This window comes from Nannobrachium achirus (assembly GCF_963921795.1).
Source record: "Nannobrachium achirus genome assembly, chromosome: 6".
Classification (NCBI taxonomy): Eukaryota; Metazoa; Chordata; class Actinopteri; order Myctophiformes; family Myctophidae; genus Nannobrachium; species Nannobrachium achirus.
Window position 1 is genome coordinate 52,932,714 of NC_137815.1, and position 23,605 is coordinate 52,956,318.

A 23,605-nucleotide genomic window follows, 5' to 3' on the forward strand; every position below is an offset into this window, starting at 1 on the left:
ATGTGGCAGCAGTAAATTCCCCATTGTCCATCCTGGTTCTCTGATTGGCTGGGACTGTGAGAAAGTCCAACCAGACCCAGACCCACACATTCATATGTAGATTGGGGACTATAAATAGGAGGGATGAAGCCAGCAGAGATCAGATTCTCTCTAGTCTCTACAGAGACCTCTACTCTACAGCTCAGAGACCAGCCATGGCTCCTACAATCACTTCACCATTCACCTCTTCTAAGGAGCTCCTGACTCTGAACCACAAGGTAAATTGAAGACTCAGCTGAATGGACACTTAAATATTGTTCATAATTGTTTGTACTTATTCAAATGTATGTTGTTCTTCAGAATATGTTCATTAATGATGTATGTCTTCTTTCTGCAGATAAGAAAACCATTGGTGGAGAAGTTGCGCAGAGAGCGAATCAACAGCAGCATTGAGCAGCTCAAGTCTCTCCTGGGTCCAGAGATCCTCAAACAACAGAATGACTCCAAGCTGGAGAAAGCAGACATCCTGGAGATGACAGTTTGCTTCCTGACACGACTGCAGCAGTATCAACCTGTCAACTCAGCACCTGTCAATCAGGGATACTCCGGGTGTGTCCAAGAGGTGGTGCACTTCCTGTCCAAGGATGAGGTGAAGATACAGTCCCAGAGAAGACTGCTGGACCACTTCCAGAACCTGCAGTCATCCTCTGACAAGAACATGAAGGAGACTTGTTTGCCTCAGCTGAGGTCTCCAGTTCAGTCCAGCATCACCAAAGAGAAGAGTCCAGTCAGCATCGCCGTCTGGAGGCCTTGGTAGTAAACTACAGACTGGAACTCCAACCTGACCATATTGGTCCAAGACTGTCAACGAACTGTATCATTCAATACTGAAACTATTGTTTCTCTGTATTTAAAGACAGATTAATAATATGTTTAATGTTTAAACTAAATTGATTAGGAGAATGACTATTTCTGTGAAAATGAAAATAATTATTATTTTGTTAATTCAAAGACAGATGGCATCTTGTATGCTGGATTCATGCTGTCATATTATTGTGACATTTATTACTTTATTGTTGCAGTTCAAGTTGAACTGGAAGTGCTTCATGTCAATTATGTTATGCTATGCTTTTCATATCCTATGGATATGCAGGTCTTTCCATTCTAGATCCTTTTGTTTAAAAGGAACTTACTTGTGTCATTTTTTTGTAGTGACACTGACGTTATTATGAAGAAACTGTATATTTCTGAGAAAATGAAAAGAATTTTCACTGCGTCTTTTAATGCAAAGACGGATAGCAGTGATTCAAGCTGTCATATTATTATGACATTTATTACCTGATTGTTGCAGTTCAAGTTGAACTGGAAGTGCTTAATTTCAATGGCTTTTTGCCATTATGCCTTATGTATCCTATATGGTTATGAAAGACTGGTCATTACAATATAAATTAGTTCCTTTTTTTAAAGGAATGCTTAATTTACCACTGTCACTTTTTTGTAGTGACACTGACATTATTATGATGTGTATGAGATTTTTGTCATCACATTTAAAATATGATCTGTTTTAAGGTCTTATTTTCTTATTAGCTTTTGTTGCTTAATACCCCTTATGAACACTTTACATGAAATGTAATACTCACAATGTGATACAGTATGTCTTTCATAAAGACACATTCTCATTGTAAACCCTCTACTCTATTTGAGTACAGTGTCTTGGAGAAATGTCCAAGTTATTGTTGTGATGTGTCATCACTTCTATCTGCCTTCAGTGGAGGAACACATGATATGAGATCATGTGACTCATGGAGTTTTTTAATAAACCAACCTCAACTGCTATCCTTCTTGTCATTTGCATTTTCTCTATACCCACAAGTCTTTACACCAGATCCATAGCAATATAATAATGTTACATTACATAGATTATTTAAAATAAAGTAATTACTACCTACAATGCTTTTCACTTTTAATACAATATCGTCTTATATCTCTCATAGAGACTCTTCTTATTCCTATTGTAAATCCTCTACTCTATTTGAGTACAGTGTCTTGGAGAAATATCCATCTTATTGTTGTGACGTGTCTTCACTTCTATCTCAATTCAGGTTAGGATTTGATCCTACCAGATGTGACAGATGAGTCTTTTTCAATAAACAAACATAGCCTAATTAACTTCCGTCATTTTGTCCTTCATGTTTTTTATCCATGAACATGTCCACATTGACTCCATGTTGATGTTACAATAGCAAAGATCAACATTATTTGTCTTTTCATAAATTATGCCAATGAAGATTTAATTATATGGAAGTCCTTCAGAGTTAAATTATTCTGACCTTTATGAATTGACAATCTATGCAATTGCTTGCCTGAGGTAGCTTTTCAAATAAAAACAGCTAACTCATTCCATGCAGCACTATTTTTAAAAGTCATGGTTTGTCTTACATAATATTGCCAAGTCATTATTTTGGAATGACTCAAAATTCTAGGGGAATTCCAAAAGTTTAGCGCTAGTCTCTCCTAAACAATGACGTCACATTGTGTAACTAATGTGATGTATATAAGACACACTTCTATTGTCTTTCCATTGAGATCTGTCAATAGACAGAGTGTGGGAAACCAGAGAAACCTCACTCACAGAGCCCCTGGGACAATAGATCCAGACCTCTACCCTGGGGCAGCCGGAGGTTGATGGGGGTTGTCTGGACATCTATTGATCCATTCTGAACCTGCCCTATCATTTATAATATCTATATTCTTAACAATATCTAATCTACGAGGAATCAACCAATTATGATATGATTTCCATGAACCCAGAATCAATTTGATGGTTATTTGTATGTCATCCATACTGGCCTATCCTAAAGAGTAAACTATATCATAAGCTTGAAGACACATGTCTTAAGTTGTTCTTCATTGTGTGTTTATCATCAGTAAGCTTTTGATTGTTCTTAATCTTAAACAACTGGAATATAATATTATTATTTATTTTTTTGGGGGGGGGGTCCATTGGGACCAGCTTGTGTTGGGGATATATTAACATTTAACTAGGCACACGTCTATCGTTCAGTGAGAGCTTTGTCAATGAACAGAGTGTGGGAAAGCTCTGGAGAGCAGAGTCCCAGTTCAATGTCTTTAGTATCCTCAACCCCACCAGCACCCGACTATTCTCAGAGGGGAATTGGCACACTTCAGAAAGGAACTGTCTCAAACCCCCATCCTCATGCTTAATATTGAATACTTTATCAAGGAATACAAGGGGAGTAGAATTTGCATGCAGAATACAAATGTTACACTATAAATATTACAGATTTGTATTTGTTAATTATTACTTTAGCCATGTTTCTCGAATCCTCAGAGTCATCCATTGAAATCCTTTCCCTCCAGATGGCTTATGACGTGTTATGACGTCAGGTTCTGTTCTGTCTCAACAACACAGAGCTAAAAGGCTGCCAGTCATTAAATGTCCATTCAAAGTCCTTTCATAGTGGACTGACCACAGCACACAAGACTGTGGGAAACTCTGACCAACTCTCTACTCACATGACTTTCAGCCAACACCTGTTTCATCTGAACACCACTAGTGTCTTCTATGAATACATTTTGTGAAGTGAAAGAAACATTTTTTAACACAACAATTAACTTAACGTATTTCACATCAGGAATCGTTTGTATATTTTGTGAAGATTATATTGTATGGACCCATTTCAGTGTGTGGCAGGCTGATTAGTGTGTGTTCTGTTTGTTGATTTGTTTATTTAACAGGGGTCATAAACAACACAAGTATTGGGCTAGAGTTAGCTACTGTATATTGGTATTTATATAAGATCCTTTTCTTGCATTGTTGAAGAAAGCTGGAGGACTTAATAATCTATTTACTTGTAAATGTGCACTACCTGCTTGTATTAATTGATTTGTGTCTGTTTGCAAACAAACAGTATATAATGAGATAATTAACAGAATCTGCATGCAGGGAGGAATTAGCATTTAAGTAGTAGGCACATGTCTATTGTTCAGTGAGAGACTGTCAATGAAAAAAGTGCGGGAATGCTCTGGAGAGCAGAGTCCCAGGTCAGTACCTCAACCCCCTCCAGGGGAAATGGCACCCTTCTCATTACCTACCTCCACATTCATGCTTCATACACCATAAACTTTGCAAATAAATCCTTGAAAACAAAACTTTTTATTACAAATTATTAAGAAAACATGTTTCTGAAAATATGAAAAGACTTCATTAGTTTCTTCTTCACTGACATGATCAGAATTAACAATATATTCAGATATGATAGACTGATTAGGACGTGTTCTGTCTCAGGCAATGTCTGATACAGTCTGTATGATGTTAATAATAGGCATACATAATGTATGTGCAAGATATACAAGAAAGTGCAGAATGTGTATGATTTTAGTGTTAACATAGATAATTCTGTTACCCTAGGAACTATATACATATAGTATATAGTCTCCCACGTGTGTGATGTAATGATGAGCGTGTGCTCAGTCAAAGTCATTGATCCCAAACCATTAGGCAGCAGATCTGCTCTCTTTACAGGGTCACCACGTTCCCAGATTCACACAAAAGTCTCTCTCCCGTCCTCCACCTGTTCCCCTGAGATCTAGCCATTGTCCCTCAGCAGTAAGAGCACTAAGCATGTGGCAGCACTAAATTCCTCATTGTCTTTCCTGGTTCTCTGATTGGCTGAGACTGTGAGAAAGTCCAACCAGACCCAGACCCACACATTCATATGTAGATTGGGGACTATAAATAGGAGGGATGAAGCCACCAGAGATCAGATTCTCTCTAGTCTCTACAGAGACCTCTACTCTACAGCACAGAGATCAGCCATGGCTCCTACAATCACTTCACCATTCACCTCTTCTAAGGAGCTCCTGACTCTGAACCATAAGGTAAATTGAAGAATCAACTGAATGGACTATTAAAACGGTTCATAATTGCCTGTACTTATTTAAATGTATGTTGTTCTTCAGAATATGTTTATTAATGATGTATTTCTTCTTTCTGCAGATAAGAAAACCATTGGTGGAGAAGTTGCGCAGAGAGCGAATCAACAGCAGCATTGAGCAGCTCAAGTCTCTCCTGGGTCCAGAGATCCTCAAACAACAGAATGACTCCAAGCTGGAGAAAGCAGACATCCTGGAGATGACAGTTTGCTTCCTGACACGACTGCAGCAGTATCAACCTGTCAACTCAGCACCTGTCAATCAGGGATACTCCAGGTGTGTCCAAGAGGTGGTGCACTTCCTGTCCAAGGATGAGGTGAAGATACAGTCCCAGAGAAGACTGCTGGACCACTTCCAGAACCTGCAGTCATCCTCTGACAAGAACATGAAGGAGACTTGTTTGCCTCAGCTGAGGTCTCCAGTTCAGTCCAGCATCACCAAAGAGAAGAGTCCAGTCAGCATCGCCCTCTGGAGGCCTTGGTAGTAAACTACAGACTGGAACTCCGACCTGACCATATTGATCCAAGTCCTCCAAGACTGTCAAAGAACTGTATCATTCATTACTGAATGTATAGCCTCTGTATTTACAGACAGCTTTAATACCTTTAATGTTTAATGTTTAAACAAATTTGATTTGGAAAAGATTATTTCAGTGAAAATGAAAATAATTATCACTGTGTCTTTAATGCAAAGACAGATAGCATCTTATATGCTGGATTCATGCTGTCACATTATTGTGAAATTTATTTCATGCTTGTTGCAGTTCAAGTTGAACTGGAAGTGCTTAATGTCAATTATGTTTTACCATTATGCATTTCATATCCTATGGATATGCAGGGCTTTACATTATACATCCTTTTGTAAGGGACTTACTTGTATCACTTTGTTGTAGTGACACTGACATTATTATGAAGAAACTGTATATTTCTGAGAAAATGAAAAGAATTGTCACTGCAAAGACAGATAGCAGCATGTATACTGGATTCAAGCTGTAATTTGTGTGACATTTATCACCAGACTGTTGTAGTTCAAGTTGAACTGAAAGTGCTTAATTTCAATGGCTTTTTGCCATTATGCCTTATATATCCTATACGGTTATGCAAGACTGGTCATTACAATATAAATTAGTTTCTTTTTTTAAAGGAATGCCTAATTTACCGGTGTCACTTTTTTAGATGATTTTTGTAATCAGATTTATCCCAAAAATACGATCTGTTTTAAGGTCTTATTTTTCTTATTAGCTTTTATTACTAAATACTATGTTCTTATGAACAGTTTACAATATGAAATGTAATACTCACAATATTGTTTATTTTTCAATATATATGTCTTTCATAAAGACACGTTCAAATTGTAAACTCTCTACTCTATTTGAGTACAGTGTCTTGGAGAAATGTCAAAGTTATTGTTGTGATGTGTCATCACTTCTATCTGCCTTCAGTGGAGGTATTTAAACCTGATATGAGATCATGTGACTCATGGATTGTTTTTAATAAATTAACCTCAACTGCCATCTTTCTTGTCATTTGCATTTTCTCTACCCATTGACACAAGTCTTTACACCAGATACATAGAAATATAATAATTTTACATATATCATTTGTCTTCTTGTTGTTGTTTTTAACTATTAGTGTTACTAAGTATTATGGTTCTCTGACTGTCTGAACTAACTAATGTGGAATGGAAAGTAATGTTTACCCACAATGCTGTTCATTTAATACAATATTGTCTCATGTCTCTCATAGAGACTCTTCTTATTATCTATTTGAGTACAGTGTCTTGGAGAAATATCCATCTTAATGTTGTGATGTGTCTTTTTATAAATTATGCCACTGAAGATTTAATTGTATGGAAGTCCTTCAGAGCTTGTTAAATTATTCAGACCTATATGAAATGGCAATCTATATGCAATTGCTTGCCTGTGGTAACCTTTCAAATGAAAAGATAAACAATTCCATGCAGCACTATTTTACAAAGTCATGGTTTGTCTTACATAATATTGCAAAGTCATTATTTTGGAATGACTCAAGATTCTTGCTGATTCTAGCGGATCCCAAAAGTTTAGCGCAAGTCTCTCCAAAAAGAAGACATCACATTGTGTAACTAATGTGACACACATATATTGTCTTTCCATTGAAATCGGCCAATAGACAGAGTGTGGGAAACCAGAGAAACCTCACTCACAGAGCCCCTATGGGACAATAGATCCAGACCTCTACCCTGGGGCAGCCAAAGTTTGACGGTGGTGTCTGGACACCTATTGATCAATTCTGAACCTGCCCTATCATTTATAGTATCTATAACGATAATATAATCCACCAATTATAATATTATTTCCATGAACCCAGAATAAATGTGATGATTATTGGTATGTCATCCATTACTGGCCTATCCTAAAGAGTAAACTATATCATAAGCTTGAATACACATGTGTTACGTTCTTCTTCATTATGTGTTTATCATCAGTAAGATTTTGATTGTTTTTAAACAACTGGACATTTCTGTTTTGGAGTGGGTTCATTGGGAACTGACGCTGTATATTTACATTTAACTAGATAATACTGTTCCTAGCGAAACAGTGTGGGCTTGCTTCAAGCCAAAAAATAATGGTATAAAAGTACAAACTGTCAAGATCGCAGTCAGTGCTCTCTTTGACGTTACTGACGTAAAATGGTAATGGAACTACAATGCAGGCAAGCAGTCATGAAGTGAACGGTATGGACAATTAAATAAAAATAAAATAAAAACATAATGTGGATGGGTAAACAATAAACAACACACAACCATGGAATGTGGCAGGATATATGATCCATGTTGCACCAATGTTTTAGCTTAATGACTGTTAGTGTTACCACTCTAAACTAACCTACACCGTGGTGTCATATGGTGGTCCAACGTTTTATCAGTTACATTTTAAAAGCTAAATAACAAAAAATCTACAAAACATTTCAAAAAATCATGTAAGCACAAGATTCCACAGTAAGCTGAACATATTAAAGTTTGAATGGTGTTTCTAGGTGTAAGTATGTTGTAGTAGAAAGGTGCCAAAGTTTTGAGGACAAGTTTAAGAAACAATACGTGGGCTCGCTGCTATACATACAGCGAGAACACAACTAGGCACACGTCAATGAACAGAGTGTGGGAAAGTCCTGGAGAGCAGAGTCCCAGTTCAATGTATGTAGCATCCTCAACCCCACCAGCACCCGACTATTCTCAGAGGGGAATTGGCACACTTCAGGAAGGAGCCGTCTCAAATCCCCATGCATCCTCATGTTTAATATTCAACATTTATCAAGGAATTCAAGGGGAATATTTTTCTTGCACAAAAGAAATGTAATGTTACACTATAAATATTTTGGTAACAATTTATTATTTGTTAATATATTACTTTAGCCATATTTCCTGAAATCCTCAGAATCATCCATTGAGATCCTTTTCCTCCAGATGGCTTATGACGTCAGGTTCTGTTCTGTCTCAACAACACAGAGCTAAAAGGCTGTCAGTCATTAAATGTCCATTCAAAGTCCTTTCATAGTGGACTGACCACAGCACACAAGACTCAGTGTGGGAAACTCTGACCAACTCTCTACTCACATGACTTCCAGCCAACAGACAGGAGCAACACCTGTTTCATCTGAACACTATCTAACAATACCTTTTTATGTGAAAGAGATTTACACACAAACTGTGTAAAGTACATTCTATGAAAATAGACTTGTGTTGGTCTCTGTTATTGTAGCCATTTTCCAACGTTTGTAAAAAAGATACATAAATAAAATCCTTAAAAATATATATTATGTTTAACAAAGCATACATTTGAAAATATTACTTGAAGTTAACCGTTTCTTCTTCACAGACATGGATCACAATTCAACTATATGTGTGTGTGTGTGTGTGTGTGTGTGTGTGTGTGTGTGTGTGTTTTCCCCCCCTTTTCTTTTAGCTTATATTGGGATCATATCAGTGTGTGACAGGCTACGTGTGTTCCGATTGTTGATCTGTGATCTGTTTATTTAACAAGGGTCATAAACAACACAATGGGCTAGAGTTAGCTACTGTATAGTGTTGGTATTTATATTATGATCCTTCTCTTGCATTGTTGAAGACAGCTGGAGGTCCAACCATTAAGACGTTATAATCTATTTACTTGTAAATGTATGCACTACCTGCTTGCATTAATTGTTTTGTGACTGTTTGCAAACAACATCTTAAGTATACAGTGAGATAATTAACAGAATCTGCATGCAGGGAGGAATTAGCATTTAAGTAGTAGGCACATGTCTATTGTTCAGTGAGAGACTGTCAATGAAAAAAGTGCGGGAATGCTCTGGAGAGCAGAGTCCCAGGTCAGTACCTCAACCCCCTCCAGGGGAAATGGCACCCTTCTCATTACCTACCTCCACATTCATGCTTCATACACCATAAACTTTGCAAATAAATCCTTGAAAACAAAACGTTTTATTACAAAAAATGAAGAAAACATGTTTCAGAAAATATGAAAAGACTGTAGCAGTTTCTTCTTCACTGATATGATCAGAATTAATATATTCAGTAATTCTTTTCCCATGGTATTCTGCAATTTGCTGACTTTTCTTCTGTATGTAGTACCTATATATGGAAAGTTATCCATGTACGAACATGTGTGATAGGCTGATTAGTGCATATTCTGTCTCAGGCACCGTCTGATACTGTATCATTCAAGTTAATGATAATATGTATATTGGAAGATAAGTGTCAGATATACAAGAAGGTGCAGAATGTGTATGATATACAGTGTTAATTTAAGCTGGCCAGTTAATTGTGTAGATCATTCTGTTACCCTATGAACTACACTTTATCTGTCTCCCATGTGTGATGTAATGTGTGATGTAATGATGAGCGTGTGCTCACTGCTCAGTCAAAGTCATTGATCCCAAACCATTAGGCAGCAGATCTGCTCTCTTTACAGGGTCACCACGTTCCCAGATTCACACAAGTCTTTCTCCCGTCCTCCACCTGTTCCCCTGAGATCTAACCATTGTCCCTCAGCAGTAAGAGCACTGAGCATGTGGCAGCACTAAATTTCTCATTGTCCATCCTGGCTCTCTGATTGGTTGAGACTGTGAGAAAGTCCAACCAGACCCAGACCCACACATTCATATGTAGATTGGGGACTATAAATAGGAGGGATGAAGCTAACAGAGATCAGATTCTCTCTACAGTCAGAGACCTCTACAGCACAGAGATCAGCCATGGCTCCTACAATCACTTCACCATTCACCTCTTCTAAGGAGCTCCTGAATCTGAACCACAAGGTAAATTCATGACTCAACTAAATGGACACTTAAATATTGTTCATAATTGTCTGTACTTATTAGAAAACGTAAAAGTATGTTGCTCTTCAGAATGTGTTTATTAATGATGTCTTTCTTCTTTCTGCAGATAAGAAAACCATTGGTGGAGAAGTTGCGCAGAGAGCGAATCAACAGCAGCATTGAGCAGCTCAAGTCTCTCCTGGGTCCAGAGATCCTCAAACAACAGAATGACTCCAAGCTGGAGAAAGCAGACATCCTGGAGATGACAGTTTGCTTCCTGACACGACTGCAGCAGCATCAACCTGTCAACTCAGCACCTGTCAATCAGGGATACTCCAGGTGTGTCCAAGAGGTGGTGCACTTCCTGTCCAAGGATGAGGTGAAGATACAGTCCCAGAGAAGACTGCTGGACCACTTCCAGAACCTGCAGTCATCCTCTGACAAGAACATGAAGGAGACTTGTTTACCTCAGCTGAGGTCTCCAGTTCAGTCCAGCATCACGAAAGAGAAGAGTCCAGTCAACATCCCCCTCTGGAGGCCCTGGTAGAAAGACTGGAACTCCTACCTTACCATATTGGCCCAAGGCTGTCAACTGTATCATTCATTACTGAATGCATAGCTTTATGATACCTTTAATGTTTAATGTTTAAACTCATTTGATAGGAAAATGACAATTTCAGTGAAAATGAAAATATTCATCACTGTATCTTTAATGCATTTCATATCCTATGGTTTGCAGGTCTTTACACTATAGATCCTTTTGTTTAAAAGGAATAGTTAACTTACTGCTGTAATTTTTTGTCATGACAATGACATTATTATGATGATTAGATTATTATGTTTTTCTGAGAAAATGAAAAGAATTGCCACTGTATCTTTAATGCAAAGACAGATAGCAGCATGTATGCTGTATTGGAGCTGTCATATTGTGACATTTATTACCTGATTGTTGCAGTTCAAGTTGAACTGGAAGTGTTTCATTTCAACAGCTTTTTGCCATTATGCAACACATATCCTATACGGTTATGCAAGACTGGTCATCCTTTTTTTAAAGGAATGCTTAATTTAATGCTGTCACTTTTTTGTAGTGCAACTTATATTATTATTGTGATGATGTGTATCACATTTATCCTAAAATATGATCTGTTTTAAGATCTTATTTTCCTTATTTGATTGTGTTACTAAATAACATGTTCCTATGAACAGTTTACATGATGTGTAATATTTACTCATAATAGTGTTTATTGTTCAATAATGTGATATGTCTTTCATAAAGACACATTCTCATTGTAAATCCTCTACTCTATTTGAGTACAGTGTCTTGGAGAAATGTCCAAGTTATTGTTGTGATGTGTCATCACTTCTATCTGCCTTCAGTGGAGGAATTTACACCTGATATGAGATCATGTGACTCATGGAGTTTTTATTTTATTAAACCAACCTCAACTGCCATCATTCTTGTCATTTGCATTTTCTCTACCCATTGACAACAAGTATTTACACCAGATCCATACAAATATAATAGCGTTACATTATATCATTTAAAATAAAGTAATATCTACCTACAATGCTTTTCACTTACACAATATTGTCTTATATCTCTCATACTCTTCTTATTCTTATTGTAAATCCTCTACTCTATTTGAGTACAGTATCTTGGAGAAATATCCATCTTATTGTTGTGAAGTGTCTTCACTTCTATCTCAATTCAGGTTAGGAATTTGATCCTACCTGATGTGACTCATTGAGACCTTTTCAATAAACAAACATAAACTTCCATCATTTTGTCCTTTATGTTTTTCCTATATGAACATGTCCACATTTACTCCATGTTGATGTTAAAATCAACCAAGATCAACATTATTGTCTATTCATAAATTATGAAGATGAAGATTTAATTATATGGAAGTCCTTAAGAGTTTTTCTTTATTAATAACATCAAATCAAAAACGGATTTCCCGCTATCCGGGGGGCATACACATTTATTAATGTGACCATTTGGTCTTACAACTTTCCCTTTACTACAATTTATCTCTCCTCCTTATCGCATATCTCTTTGCTTAGTTCAAATTTAGTTTTAGTTCGATATAAATATGGCTACACCTCTTCTATTACCCTGCTTCGTGTATGAGCTGTAAAATGTATTTTTATAACCAAGCTTCTTAAAATGTTCATGTTCTTGTTTAGATAAGTGTGTTTTCTGTAAGTATATCACTTGCATCTTTTCCCTTTTAAATTTTGCCAAGACTTTGCTTCTTTTAACCGGATTATTTAACCCATTACCATTTAATGACACCACCTTCGGGTCCTTATGTTGCATTTACGTTTTCCTTCTTTGACTTTTTAGTCCTCCCTGCGCCATACACTGCACATGTTCCAATTGCAACCTTAAGAGTTTTTCAAGCATTCTGAGCTGTATGAAATGGCAATTTATGCAATTGCTTGCCTGAGGTAACTTTTCAAATGAAAACAGCTAACTCACTCCATGCAGCGCTATTTGACTAATTCATGCTTTGTTTTACATAATTGTGCCAGGTCAATATTTTGAAATTACTCAAGATTCCAGTTGTTTTTTAAACCAACTTGGATCCCAAAAGTTTGGTCTCTCCTAAACAATGACGTCACATTCTGTAACTAATGTGATGTATAATAAGACACACTTCTATTGTCTTTCCATTGAAATCGGTCAATAGACAGAGTGTGGGAAACCAGAGAAACCTCACTCACAGAGCCCCTATGGGACAATAGATCTAGACCTCTACCCTGGGGCAGCCAAAGGTTGATGGGGGTGTCTGGAAAACTATTGATCCATTCTGAACCTGCCCTATCATTTATAGTATCAATAATAAAACTATATATATATATAACAAAATTATGATATACTTCCATAAACCCTGAATCAAATGTGATGATTATTTTGTACCTATAAGGGCATATCTTAATGAGTAAACTATATCATAAGCTTGAAGATAAATATGTATGTTTCTTATCATTGTGTTTATCATCTGAAAGATTTTGAGTGTTCCTAACTGGAAAACTGGAACATTATATATATATATATATATATTTTTTTTTTATTGGGAACTGCTGGTGTTGGGATATATTAACATTTAACTAGGCACACGTCTATTGTTCAGTGAGAACTCTGTCAATGAACAGTGTGGGAAAGCTCTGGAGAGCAGAGTCCCAGTTCAATGTGTTTAGCATCCTCAACCCCACCAGCACCCGACTATTCTCAGAGGGGAATTGGCACACTTCAGGAAGGAGCTGTCTCAAACCCCCATCCTCATGCTTAAAGGACCTACACCATGAATTTTCACTTTTTCTATTTTAAAACCTTTTTTTGGGGTCCCACTGGCACCTTCTATCCTCACAAAGTCCTATTTCTGACCGTTGTGTCTTTCTCTGGTTTTGGGCAGACAGAGATGAAAAGCTTTCCACGGGTTCTCAGAATGTTCTGAGAGTTGACGAGAGTGACGTCACTCTCGGATTCCCATTTTTTTTTTCAGTCAAAAAAAAAAATGTTTCAAAAAAATTCTTTTTTTCAAAACTTTTTTTTTTTTCAAAAAAATGCAATGCAGTCAAAAAAAAATTTTTTTCAAATTTTTTTTTTTTCAAAACTTCAAAAGTTTTTTTTTCAAAAAATCTTTTTTTCAAAAACTTTTTTTTTTCAAAAACTTTTTTTTTTTCAAAAAAACTTTTTTTTTTTCAAAAAACTTTTTCTTTTTCAAAAAACTTATTTTTTTTCTGGAAAAACCCCACTAGATGCGGCCCTGAGCAAACAGAGGCCGTTTTGGTATTGCAGCTGGAGAGCCTCATTATAGTAGAGCTAGAACAAACAAAAAGAATGGTCAGTGTTTTTTGAGGTTTAAAACCTGTCTAAGACTCAATTTTGAGCATATATTTATACAAAAAATATAGTTTTAAAAGCATGGTGTAGGCCCTTTAATATTGATTAATTTATCAAGGAATGCAAGGGGAGTAGATTTTTCTTGCAGAATACAAATGTTACACTATAAATATTACAGTAACAATTAATTATGTGTTAATGTATTACTTTATGTTTCTCGAATCCTCAGAGTCATCCATTGAGATCCTTTCCCTCCAGATGGCTTAAGTTATGTCAGAAAATAAATGAAGTGGTCCTTAAACCGCACTTGCATCAAACACCAGGATTACCGGATGTATAACGGTTGACATCAAGAGCCTGGACGGGTAACCATATAGACAAGCGTTTCTCAAACATCTTCATGATAAGGACACCCAAATTGATGTTAAGCCGCAGACCTCCATTTGAAACTATTTAGTGCCAGGGATTCCCATAAAGAAATTGTTAGATTAGCTTTTATATAGAATTCTAAAACTATACTGTAGTTTGGGACTGGGAGATGACATTGAAGATAATGAAACCTATGATTATGTCACTTATACCACTGAAACCCCCTCAAGGACCCCAGATGGACCATATTTTCTTGAGGACCACTGCGATGGATGGCTGTGTACCACATGGGCTCACCAGATTTAAGGGTGGGGGAAAAAAGGGCTCTGGCACCTACGTATGAGAGGGTGCCGTGGAAAAGAGAACCACGCCTGGAGTTTGCCCGAAGACAATAGTTACAGCGACAGTGGGAAAATGTTTTGTCGTCTTATTATTCTTTACTAATATATATATACAGTATATATTTTTTTATCTCTTGACATGTGATTTAGGATTTTAGTTTTGGGGATTTTATGCCTTTATTGATATATATATATATATATATATATATTATCTCTTGACATGTAATTTAGGATTTTAGTTTTGGGGATTTTATGCCTTTATTGATAGGGCAGTAGACTGACCGGGAAAGAGATGGGGAGTGACACGCAGCAAAACTCATCAGGATCAGGACTCAAACCGCGACACGCTGTCAGGCATCAGAGCCTATGTGGTATACTATGCGCCTGGACCAGTAGGCCAGCGGACTGCAGAGGCTCAGGAGGTAGTTGAATGCATGACAATGTAATTTTTATTTTCATGATACCGACTTTACAGGCTATTGGATTATGTGCTTTTCTCCCTTCCATAAAACCTTTAATCATTAAGCTGCAAACGTGAAGCCTGTATAAATAGTTTCAGCTCACTTTTACCTGCCATTGTTGATTACAGGTTTAAAACACAAGGTTGCTAGCTACAACTATACAAGCATTACATGAAGGTTCAAGTAAACAAATAAAGGGTTTGTTATAATAAAAAAAAGAGGTATTGTGAATTAAGTCAGTAAAAATAATCCGAGTCACTTGATGCAATTAAATTCTTTATTAAATCAGGGACAACTTTAAAATTGCAATTAAACATCAGTGTAAGAGCTAAAAGTGTTTTCTGAAGACGTAACCTGTTTTTTTGGACAGAAGACCAACTTTTTGAAAATTCTGACATTATAATCATTGAAACACAAGAATAAACGACACAAGGATGAACAACAAGCAACACATTCAAGATCCAGTCCAGCTGTTCATTTGAGGACCAGCCTGTACTCTGAGTTCATCCCCATGCCTCGGACCTGCCTCAGTCTGTTGAGCTCCGTGAGGCAGAGGAAGTAGACTGGAGCCTTGCTCACTGCACTGTCCAAACCCGCCATCCTCTTCAGGTCCGACATGGTGAACTCCTCATTCTCATCTGCAGGGGGCACCAAAGTGCAACAAATGGCATGGATTATAATCAGACTGAATGATCCCATCCCTCTCCACTGATAACAACAGTTTGTGTGTGTTGTAGAGAAAACAGACGATCTACAAGCTCACATGTTGCACGGTGACACACAGTGAGCTTGTAGGGCTGCCATTTTGCAATACATTTTAAAGTGAAAGTGGTTAAGTCTGTCTGGGTCCATTATACATATTGAACCAAAGTATTAACAAGAGCTTTTGACCATTAACATTTTATCCTTTGGAACAGGTTCTCCCCACAAAACATCAGCCATTAAAGACTTCCCAAAAATGGGGGATCAGCCCCATGGGGTCTGCCCCAGACAGACGAGCACTGGACTGGTCTTTTGTTGTGACATTCTTGTTGTAAACCAACTCCCGAGGTGAAATTGCTCCGTCACTTGAGATGATGTATCCTTTACAAAGTGACACGCCAGACAAGGCACTGTATATTTCACTTCCAGCCCAGGTTCGAGCCAGGCCCAACTTCAAGGCCTGCTGAATGACAAACGGCTGTCAAGCGTATTGCTCAAGGAATCATCAACTGCATACTGCGGTTCCCAACGTTTCTTGAATCATTTGCTCACTTGAAATACTTCACGGCCCTCCTGTCCGAACCAGGTCCTACAGGTTCCCATTTATCAGTAACACAATGAAAACTAATTGTTAACGCACAGCTTCAAACAGGATCAATGTTATTGACTCCAGGCAACATCAGCGTCGCTCGCGGTTTGGATTAAACTTCACCACGCTAAAGATCAAATGTGCGCCCTTCATTCACGGCAATGTTCGAACACAACGCACGGCGGTAAGTTCAATGCATTTAATAGTGGTGTCCGATGTGTTAAAAAAAATAATTTAAATGAATGCATTGTCAATATATAAAAAAAGAAAATTGCAATACCGTATAAGTCGTGATTCAAAATTGAATATAATTGAAAGTACAGTACTATGCAAGTAAATACTTTCCACAAGGGGGCACCCGCTGGCCTACTGGTCCGGGTGCATACCACTTAGGCATTGCCACATAGGCATGGGTGCCTGGGGGCGTCCGCGGTTCAATTCTCGATCCGGACGACCTTTGCCGCATGTCACTCCCCGTCTCTCATTTGTCAGTCTACTGTCCTATCAAGAAAGGCATAAAAGCCCCCCCCAAAAAACGAAAAAAATAAAAAAATAAAAATAAAAATACCTTCCACAATTGGAATTGAATGTGTAACATTCAGTTACCGGATGGACCCTCTGAACTCACACTCTGGTTACAGTCAGTGGTGCTTGTTCATCAAGATGACATTGTAGCTTTCGGGCAAAAAGACTGGCATTGCCACATTTCATCTTTTCATAAATTAATGTCCCATTTCATACGTCGTCGTATGACAGTATCATGCAAAAGTACAAGCTCTAAACGTGTCACATCTGAGCTTGTCAATCAGCTGGTTCTTTTCTCCATTTCCTGAAAAGTAACGGTTTTGGACATACATTCTGCCCAACCGAACCGAAATGGTATGCTTGAATCTAGCGCTTAGAGGTTACATTGGTTTACAGCGTTTGAATGTGGTTGATACAGTGTAACACAGCCCTGGGTGTCACCTTCTCTTAGGTTAATTTAATGTTGCCACTTAAGCTGGATCTTTTTCAGGTAAAGCATTGAATAAAACACATTTCATGGTCTGTCGCTGCCACATTTAGATAGCGTTGCCACCAGTGGACAGTGACAAATTACCAACTAGAAAAATATTGTTCCTTCGAAACAATTGTGGGCTCGCTTCAAGCCAGAAAACAATGGCTATAAAAGCACAAAATGTCAAGATCGCGGGCAGTGCTCTCTTTGACGTTACTGACGTCAAAGATTGGTCCATTTTGTTCCAAAAATGTGTTGTGCAAAAGTTGACCCGCTGGTGGCGCTATAACAGGCCAATGTGAGAAGGTTGGTATCTGTTCCTTGACCTATTGGGAATGTGCTTGCAAGATTTCACGCACATCCCAGGCTGTGTTCATGATTTGAGGTGTTTTTGGCTTTGGACACTTTATCGCTGCTTGCAGCTATATTTATTATTATTATTTTATAATTTTTTTGTGTGCACTTCATAGGCATGTTAGATAAAGGTCCTTAGATTGCGTGTAGAATGTTTCATGCAAATTGCAAAAAAAATCCTAGAATAAAAACGGGTTTAAGCGTTTTACAAACTGCTCAAAATTATATAGCGCCCCCCTTTGGCCATTTGGGGTAAGATTGGTTTCAGTGATATTTGAACTAACCCTCTACACTATTTTGTCATGAAAATTTGACTTTGCTTGTATGTTTTAGAGGCAGAAGAATAATTTGCATAAAAATGCAATATTGTTTGAATTATTTAAAAAAGCATGTTTCAATGTTAAAGAAATCCGATCGGACAGATCTTTAGATATCGGTCCAAAGTTCACGTAAAAAAAGTTTTGTGCACGTGACGCGAAAATTCCAGAATAAAAGCGGGTTTACGCGTTTTACAAACTGCTCAAAGTGGCGGAAAATCGAAGGGCGGAGCTTACTTAACAACGACACAGATGTCTTCCGCTTGAGTCAAAGCACGAGTGTAACAAGTTGCATGTCTTCAAACGAAACGAGTCATGACTTATGCCCGTTTGAAGTTTGAATTTTCAGACGCTTCGTATAGCGCCCCCCTTTGGCCGATTGGAATAAAATTGGTTTCAGTGATACTTTGACTAACCCTCCACATCTTTGCCAAATGCCATGAACGTGTAACTTTGCATGTATGATTTAGAGGCCGAAGAATAATTTGCATAAAACCGCAATATTGATTGAATTATTAAAAAATCATTATTTAACGTACAAGCTTCTCACCACATAGCCTGTGTAGATATAGGTTCAAAGTTCATGTGAAAAAAAGTTTTGTGCACTTGACGCGAAAATCCCAGGAGGAGATAGATTTTTACTGTTTTTCATATAATTCCGAATTGTGGGAGACCTAAAGGTCAGAGGTCAAAAGTTAGAGGGTAAAAGTTGTTCGGCATGAGGAGACGCATAAGTGTATACAGGTTTCATGGCTGTACGTATAACACAGCATGAGCTATACCTGTTCAAAGATCGCACTTTCGAAGGCTTCCTACAGCGCCACCATTTGGCCGATTGCTATAAAAAATAATAGCACACTTCGCCACTGTAAACTGAACACATTGATGTTTTTATTTTCATTTTCTCACTAAGTATGTAGGAGTAGAAAGGAACCGAAGTTTTGAGGAGAACTTGATCTAGGAATAAATAAATAATGACAATATCTAAAGTGTGCTCGCCTTATAGGCGAGCCCACAATTACACACGGTATGCATGGAGGAATGGACGAAACCATGCAAATGGACAATAAACGGCAGGCCGGTTATGGGTCACAGAGTAGAGCCTGGAACGAATGCTCATGGTTAGGGGTTCTATTCGCAGTGAGACCCGGCCATACCAAACCGCTTTAGATAAAAGCCACTTCACTTAATGGCATTACACTAAATGTGTGTAATTGTACGTGTGCGCAGCCAGCTGTAGCTGTAAAAGAGCATCTGTCCTTAGACAACATTCCCTTGATAAATGACTTGTGTCCCTGGAGGGAGCCACTGTCCCTGTGTCTCCCTCTCACCAACTAATCCGTCTCTGTCTTACAGAGAACAGGGTGTCCCGTCTGTGGAAACTAAAAGGGATAGTGTAGAGGTTAAGACACCTAAAGCCGAGCGCAGACTGAAGATTCACATGGAGGGGAAACCGTTTTAAGCCTGAATCACTTGCGTTGTAAGTTTGTAGGCACATTTTCGGCGTGCCACACCATCATATGACGGAGCACACATTTAAGCATTAGAATGTTTGCGGAGACAAATTGAGGTAGTCTGAATTGCAGGACCGTTTTATACTCCAACTTTACTATCTTATGATTTCAATAACTTGAAGTTGCACATTATTATTAATGTAATCGATTCATTCCTAGATCAGTGGCTCTCAAACCTTTTTTACATTTCAAGGACCCCCATAACCCTGATAGTGTACAGATTATCCAAATAGACCAGCAAGACACAGGTGCGTAACTCTCAGTTACAGACCTGAACCGATAAGCGAGTTATGGGTTATTGGACAGCAGACGGAAAAAAAAGAATTATATATATATATATATATATATATATATATATATATATATATATATATGCTAACAATTAAACATATGGCAACTGCTTTGAAAACCAATCCTGACACCGTCCCTATATATATATATATAGGACCACCCTGAAATCTTTGCATTGATTCTGCAATGCAGTCATTTAAATCTCAGAAGCGTTTCCAGTTTTGTCCCATTCATTGAATTTAGATGTTACAAATTGAAGTTAGACGCATCAGCAGGCAGATATCTCCGATACATCCACCCCTAATTTGAGGATTTACCTCGTTATTCTAGTCTTCTGGTCTGTGGAATGTAAAAGAAGAGCACCGTTTTAACTGTTGCTACATAGTCATATTCTTAGCTACTGTATGTAGGTATTTGCCATAAAAATTGAGGTAGAAAATGTTAAATTGAACCATAATTGCAATTTTACCTATAATTTTATAATGGACTATTTACTTTCCGGGCAAGTGGGAATGAACTTTGGGCAAGTAGGACATGACCTGTAATTGCCCAACAGGCAAGTGCCTCTGACACCTTAGTGTTAACCCCTGTATGCTCTACCAAGTTCCAACTAACCGTGTTGAGAGTCCACAGCAGCTTGGTTGAGCTTTTGAACGGCCTGGTTGAGGCTGGACAGAGGCATCTGACGGAGGTAGCTGGGCAGGCGCTGGAACTCAACCTGCGTCACCTCCGATATGACCTTGGTTCTGGAACAATATTAGAGATAGAGATAGATAGATGCTTTATTTTGTCCTTGCGGAAATTCTTTTTGCATCAAGCAGTCATCAGGACACAACATCACAACACATAATACACAATACATGAATGACAAGACAAAACTCACAATTCACTGACATGATACACAACACATGAATGACAAGACAAAGTCACAATTCACTGACAACATTACAGACAAGCCCAAACACTCACATTTGTATTGCTATACTTAGTTGTGAGGACAACAACATTTTTAGCACTGTACGTTTATAAATACAATCTTTTTGCCATTTTTAACTCTGACCCTAGATCCTGAGTTGTGCTTAGTTGTGAGCCGGTGTCGCACACCAAAACCAGCAATACCCAACCTCTAATTATAAGCACAACCTGACCATTTTTCCTAACTAATTCTAAAAATATTTCGGAACCATAAAAACAACAATTTATCACAAGGACCGGGAACATTTTCCTCACAAACCAGTCTATTTCTCAAATTCCACAATACTTGGGGGGACATTTGGCCCTCACAAAGCAAAGCAAGACACAAAGATCTGAATAGAAATTAGATGCAGAGTTTTGGTTCTGGCCTTAATTTCAGTATCCACAAAGAATAGTCATTTTCCATACTGTACATGCATTTAATGAACCCAGACCAGCCCCGATTTGTGTTAAACCCCTTATTCCAATTGGATTAACCACTCATACACTGGCGTATGACAGACAGTGAAAATAGCTGATCTACAAGCTCAAAGTGTGTCACGAACAGGGATGCACCGATATCTTATCTGTATCGGGCCGGCTCCCGATATGACTTAAGTCATATTGGGATATCGGATAAGACGTCACCGATCCAAGTCACGGATAAAAGTCTCTGGCTTATACATATTATGCAATATAATCACAAAATTGTAAGCCCATAACCAAACGTTTTAGCATATACTTATGAAATAAACGATATCCCACATATTGCACTCAGTTGCACTGACTGCACTGTTATTTGAACTGAACTATACTACAATTAAACGGCTTTAATTGAAAGGTGATGCATTTTTTTTATACTTGCCATTTAGCCTACTGTACCGGGTATCGATAAGTATAGGGAAATATCCAAATGTATATATCGGATCAAAAAAAAAATATATATAATAATAATGTATCGGTGCATCCCTAGTCATGAAGAAATGTCTTGTGAGCTTGTAGATTCGCTGTTTAACCCTTATTAAAGGAGTAGTTCACCACTTTTCAACCTGTCTTCATATAATAGGTCCTCACTAATGTTCATGATAAAAGATCACAATTTTTTTCTACTCAGTCCAAGTCTCCTAGGAGAGCTGTGGGAAGTTCAGAATACATCGTCTTGTGACATCATCATTTTCCAAAAAAGAAAAATTAATCAATATTTTTGAAAATAATATTTCTTGTGACATCATCATTTTCCAAAAAAGAAAAATTAATCAATATTTTTGAAAATAATATTTTGATTTTTATTATCGCGAGAACAATGGCTTCCACTTTAAAATTGCAACTTTTCAGGAATAGAAAGCCTGCAGTTTCTATAAGCTGGATTGGCAATCGATGATGTCACAAGACGATGGGTTTCTGACCTGCCCACAGCCCTCCTCTGAGAAAAAAAAAAGAAAAAAAAAAGAAAAAAAGAAAAAAGCTATTTTTGAGTGAGGACCAATTATATGAACATAGGTTGAAAAGTGGTGGAGTGCCCCTTTAAGTTCTGTTCGGGTCATTTTGACCCGTTTTACATTTTCATTTGAAAGAAAAAGGTAGAAGTTTATATTTTTTCCACCTGAAACTCACTGGCCTTAAAGATTCTTCAGTGATTCTTCACATGTAAAGAAAATATTTTTGCACTACACCCATGCTACACCCCCCTAATTTCTTTTTACCCTCTAATGCTGTTTGCGGGTCATTTTGACCCAGGGGATATTTGGTTTAAAAAAAATAAAAAAAAATACTAATATAAATTTTAACTTAATAAATCATCATCATACATTGACTTTGTCAACGAAGGTGAAGTGAATCTGAACAGAACTTAAGGGTTAAGCAATACTATACTGTATATGACAATTTTTAAGAAATCTGCCAGAGTTAATTTAGTTAACCCTGGCAGGGTTAACTAAAACGTTTGATCAGTTTGAGGGGCGGCATAGCTCAGGGGTAGAGAAACCGTTATTAGAGCACGAAGGGTTCCCAGTTCGAATCCGGGCTCCCCCTGAGTTAATGTCGAAGAGTCCTTGGTCAAGACTCTGAACCCCTAATTGCTCCCGGTGAGTAGGTTGGTGCCTTGCATGGTTTCCTCCGCCACCGGTGTATGAATGTGTGCGTGAATGGGTGAATGTAATGCACAATCTATGTAAAGCGCTTTGGATAAAAGCGCTATATAAATGCACCATTTATCAGTTTACCTGTTTTCCTTTCCTGAAGGTCTGTGGTTTGGCAACACTACTGCAGTTTTGGATCGTTCCAGCAGATGCTGAGGTATAAAAAGGCGTGACAAAAAGGAATACAGAACAATAAAAAAGAATGATATCCATAGCTTCCGTAATTTCTTATCTGGGCAATGCCTATCTGACGAAAGCCATTGCATTTCACTTACAACTCCCATGAAATTCAGGCAATTGGAACATTTCTTTGCATTTCTCCCAAACAAAGTACGGTACTGAGGGCGCACACCAATGTAGGTGAGGTGCTGCCGACCTTGGCGATGATATACATGAAGGAGAAAAAAAGCCTGCACTCTCATACCCACGATGCAATATCTATTTACAGAAGAGAATCCCAACGTTTCGACCTTTACAGGTCTTCAGGGGAACCGGTAAA

The 23,605-nt window shown here is 37.8% G+C and overlaps 2 pseudogenes across 2 annotated transcripts; both read left to right on the forward strand.

Annotated features, from left to right (window-relative positions):
* Positions 1–5,419, forward strand: LOC308287170 (annotated as a pseudogene). The gene is made up of 4 exons: positions 1–257; positions 377–792; positions 4,594–4,881; positions 5,000–5,419. The product of its transcript is annotated as an uncharacterized misc_RNA (transcript).
* A 4,684-nt stretch (positions 5,420–10,103) lies between these two features.
* LOC308287737 (transcription factor HES-5-like) lies at positions 10,104–10,776 on the forward strand (annotated as a pseudogene). Its single transcript has 2 exons — positions 10,104–10,229; positions 10,357–10,776. The product of its transcript is annotated as a transcription factor HES-5-like (transcript).
* The last annotated feature ends 12,829 nt before the right edge of the window (positions 10,777–23,605 follow it).